The sequence below is a fragment of the Carassius gibelio genome, chromosome B3 (assembly GCF_023724105.1).
Source record: "Carassius gibelio isolate Cgi1373 ecotype wild population from Czech Republic chromosome B3, carGib1.2-hapl.c, whole genome shotgun sequence".
NCBI lineage: Eukaryota > Metazoa > Chordata > Actinopteri > Cypriniformes > Cyprinidae > Carassius > Carassius gibelio.
Genome location: NC_068398.1, coordinates 28211495 through 28216995, shown reverse-complemented (window position 1 = coordinate 28216995; position 5501 = coordinate 28211495).

Genomic DNA, 5501 nt, shown 5'->3' with positions numbered 1-5501 from the left:
TTTTCGGTTCCTGTCTTTGTTTATTTATTTTGTCTTTGTTTGTTTATCTTTCCATCACCAGTTCCTAAGATTGTCTGACTTCTCAAAAATATGACACACACACACACACACACACATATACACATACAGTATTGTTCAAAATAATAGCAGTACAATGTGACTAACCAGAATAATCAAGGTTTTTCGTATATTTTTTTATTGCTACGTGGCAAACAAGTTACCAGTAGGTTCAGTAGATTGTCAGAAAACAAACAAGACCCAGCATTCATGATATGCACGCTCTTAAGGCTGTGCAATTGGGCAATTAGTTGAATTAGTTGAAAGGGGTGTGTTCAAAAAAATAGCAGTGTGGCATTCAATCACTGAGGTCATCAATTTTGTGAAGAAACAGGTGTGAATCAGGTGGCCCCTATTTAAGGATGAAGCCAACACTTGTTGAACATGCATTTGAAAGCTGAGGAAAATGGGTCGTTCAAGACATTGTTCAGAAGAACAGCGTACTTTGATTAAAAAGTTGATTAGAGAGGGGAAAACCTATAAAGAGGTGCAAAAAATGATAGGCTGTTCAGCTAAAATGATCTCCAATGCCTTAAAATGGAGAGCAAAACCAGAGAGACGTGGAAGAAAACGGAAGACAACCATCAAAATGGATAGAAGAATAACCAGAATGGCAAAGGCTCAGCCAATGATCACCTCCGGGATGATCAAAGACAGTCTGGAGTTACCTGTAAGTACTGTGACAGTTAGAAGACGTCTGTGTGAAGCTAATCTATTTTCAAGAATCCCCCGCAAAGTCCCTCTGTTAAAAAAAGGCATGTGCAGAAGAGGTTACAATTTGCCAAAGAACACATCAACTGGCCTAAAGAGAAATGGAGGAACATTTTGTGGACTGATGAGAGTAAAATTGTTCTTTTTGGGTCCAAGGGCCACAGGCAGTTTGTGAGACGACCCCCAAACTCTGAATTCAAGCCACAGTACACAGTGAAGACAGTGAAGCATGGAGGTGCAAGCATCATGATATGGGCATGTTTCTCCTACTATGGTGTTGGGCCTATTTATCGCATACCAGGGATCATGGATCAGTTTGCATATGTTAAAATACTTGAAGAGGTCATGTTGTCCTATGCTGAAGAGGACATGCCCTTGAAATGGTTGTTTCAACAAGACAATGACCCAAAACACACTAGTAAACGGGCAAAGTCTTGGTTCCAAACCAACAAAATTAATGTTATGGAGTGGCCAGCCCAATCTCCAGACCTTAATCCAATTGAGAACTTGTGGGGTGATATCAAAAATGCTGTTTCTGAAGCAAAACCAAGAAATGTGAATGAATTGTGGAATGTTGTTAAAGAATCATGAAGTGGAATAACAGCTGAGAGGTGCCACAAGTTGGTTGACTCCATGCCACACAGATGTCAAGCAGTTTTAAAAAACTGTGGTCATACAACTAAATATTAGTTTAGTGATTCACAGGATTGCTAAATCCCAGAAAAAAAAATGTTTGTACAAAATAGTTTTGAGTTTGTACAGTCAAAGGTAGACACTGCTATTTTTTTGAACACACCCCTTTCAACTAATTGCCCAATTGCACAGCCTTAAGAGCGTGCATATCATGAATGCTGGGTCTTGTTTGTTTTCTGAGAATCTACTGAACCTACTGGTAACTTGTTTGCCACGTAGCAATAAAAAATATACTAAAAACCTTGATTATTCTGGTTAGTCACATTGTACTGCTATTATTTTGAACAATACTGTATATATTACATATGAAACTCCAATATACTATGCTTAAGAATCAGATGATCATTTTTGCCTTTTAATAGACTAAAGTGAGAGTCTTATAGTAAATTTTAGAAAAAAGGCCTACCTTAAACAGAGTGTAGGCTAACTGTAATAAAGAATAAATTAGAAGTATAAGTTAAAAAATAAATGTTATTAAATATTACAATTTCATTTATTTTATTAAATAATTTTTGAATGTCAGGTTTGGTTCTCCATAGTGAAATAGCAGTCGATGAAGTGAGGGCCAGGAGTTTTAATTTAATTTCTGTCAAGTCTTATTGGTCATAGTTCCACAGCGACACCTCCTGGTTGTTCGCATCGAGGCCGCTGACGTATCCGCCTATGGATGATTTGATTGGTGCAGCGTGTAACGTCACACAACACGAGACACACGTGGAGGGAAAGACTGAGGACGCGTCCTCAACAACAGCACCAGGAACCTCTTACACCTGCCCAGACACAGCCCCTTAAAAGACAGCAGGAACTGGAACACTGGCCCTCAAAACTCAGCAAGTATAGCTCTCTGCAGGAAAGTAATGGGAGTTACCAGATCAAGGTGTTTTTACACCATGATACCTGATTAGTTGATGTAATAGTGACGTTAGGTTTAGGGGTGGGGTTGGGTAAGGCGGATCATTTTGATTGCATGATTTAGAAACACCCAGCAGTTTGAAAACTCCCACATAGTGATAAACGCCCACTTTTGCTCTGCAGAGACCTAAAAGTCTCCTCAAAACAACTGTGAAGCCGTCAATCTGATCACGTGCTGGGCCTATGGATCCCTCATAGTTTCATAACAAGACAGTTCAACCTCTACTGGTTTTTTTCAATAAACATCTTTTTACACATTTAATTACAAAATTGTAGTGAAAAATGCAGTCAGTGTAGGTACTGTTCATGCTTTCCGACTCCTAGTTGCTATCGTAAAACTGTTTACCTGGTGTTAACCACTTATTTAATTTTACACGCTTAATGTTATTACTTTACATGTTATTATTATTTTATTATTATATTATTTATTATGTGTTTTCCATAATAAATGATTATATTTATTTATTTCAATCATTCCTTGTCTGCATTTTCTTATGTAGTTGCTGTAACTTAAACATAAAACAAAAATGGAGTTTGAATTGGCTATTGTTTCCAACGTGACTCATCTAGTTATATTTCAGAGTGCTTTATAATATTCTGTTGAATTCCACTAGATGGCAGCATATGTCACATTAGTAGTTTGTTAATACAGTCTACAGGCATAGCTTGATAAGCTTATGGACATACTGTACCTTCCTGTTCATGTGCCACTCGAGACACAAGTGATTAGTTATATAGAAGGCTTGATTTACAGAGGCTCTGTAGAAATGTCATAGATTAATCATGTCATAATGAAAAATGGTATATACTCTATTTATACAGAGATATATCTATATATAGCCATTTCTGAATACAACTGTTTCCTAAGAAAAGGAGGTGTAGGCAACAGTTGTACTCAGAAAGGTTTCCTAGGAAATATTTAGAATTTCTTTCAAATGTTACACTGAGAGATGTTATCTAGTTCTTTTAATTTTGTAAGAAGTTGTATTATATCTTGTTTTATTTTATTTATTTATCTGAGTAAAATTATTTATGCTAGCATGGTGATAAATAAAGTAATTAATAAATATTTTGTTATTGTGTTATATATATATATATATATAACATGTTAATATGAAATATGATTTGGCAAAAGTTTGAAAAGGGGAGGGGTGATTAGAATGAAGTGGAGGTGGGATGCCCAGCTGCTCACGGAGCAGCAATATGTTCATACTGATAAGCGTACACGCACACACACACACACACACGTTGGTATATGTTGTTTATGGCGACTCTCCATAGGTGTAATGGGTTTTATTCTGTAAAACTGTATTTTATATTGCCCTACCCCAACTCTACACCTAAACCTAACCCTCACAGGAAACTTTGTGCATTTTTGGATTTTCAAAATAACTAATTCTGTATGATTTATAAGCGTTTTGAATTACGGGGACACTAAAAATGTCCTCATAAACCACCTCCTCATTGTAATACCTGTGTCATTATACAAATTTGTGTCCTCATTAACCACATAAACAAGCTCACACACACACACACACACACACACACACTCAGTGTGTCCTTCTTTTGAGTTTGTGTCAAGCGAGGCTGTTCGTAGCCACAGGCACAGCCATGCTTTATCACGCTCAAGAGGTCTGAGATATCTGCTCCGTACAAGCTCCTCTGTAGTTCATTTCTGGCCCACATTCATATCTCCTTTATCATTTCTAGACACATGATTTTGTTTAAAATGGTTGCAAGACATTCAGTCATTCAGCTTAAGAAAGTTTCCAACAAAGCTGTTAGCTTTGTTGTTTTATTATCAATGATATAGAATAGGTTTTGTTAATATTTTGACTATTTACTTTTTATTTTTATGTTTAATTTTGAAATGTAGTTACTGTAATTTAATTATTATTTGTTTTTGTTGTATTTTTCTTTTATGATTTCAGTTTTAGTAATTTTAGTATTAAACTAGCTTAAAATAAGGTAAAATGTTTTCTATTTTATTACAGTTAGCAATTAAGTAACTTTTTAAAAATTTATGGTTTTAGTTTCATTTTGGCTTTAGTCAAGGAAATAGATCACCCAAATATTAGCAGTCGCAGAAAATGAACCGTTTCTTCATGAGAGTAGATTTGGGAAATTTAAGCATTACATTGTTTTGTTGCCCATGGATCCTTTGCAGCAAGAATCCACAAGTAATCCACATGACTCCAGTCCATCAGTTGACATTAAAAGCTGCATGTTTGGATTAAATCTATCATAAAGACACTTTTAACTTCTGGCTAAAATATGAGAGCTGTATTTATAAAATGTGTTTTTCTAGTGAGAAAGTCATCTAGTCTGAATCATGAAAGAAACATCCACAAATCAGTTACTGTTTATAAACACAAGTAGTCCAAAACAATCTGTGGCCAAGAGGGGATGGAGTTTTTCACTGGAGGAATAATTGTGGATTAGTGTTTTGGCAAGAAGTGATGGTTTAAAGTTACAATGCCTAATTATCTATTTGTTTCATACAAACAGCTTTTCACTTCACAAAATGTTAACTGAAGGACTGGAGTCGTGTGGATTACTTGTGGATGATTGTGATGTTTTAATCAGTGCTTTTGAGTATGACGGCACCCATTCATGGCAGAGGATCTATTGGTGAGCAAGTGATGTAAAGCTAAATTTTCCCCAAATCTATTTGGATGAATTAACGAAATCACCTACATCTTGGATGGCCTGAAAACAAGTGTTTTGTCAGAATTTTGTGTGCTCGTTCTGATATTTCTTTAGATCACATTTGAAGTGCATCGTTCAGTTTGCAGGCTAGGGATAATTCACTCAAAAGGTTAATTATTCTGTCATTTATTAACCCTTATGTTGTTTACTTCATTTTCAAACTTGTAGTTTTCTTCCCTGTGGAATGCAAAAGAACATTTAAATGTAGTTTTTGTTTTAAAGAAATGTTCCGGGAAAAGAGTATGAGAGAATATATCCCTGTTCGGTTGCCCCACAGTGTTCAACACTCCTATGATCACTGTTGTCTAAAACGAACATAAACACTGTTGTCAAGTCACCTGCTGCTGTGGATGAGAACTCCCTGGTGGCCCACTGGTACATGGCGATTTAAAGTTAATCCTTAGAGTATTTAAGCCAGT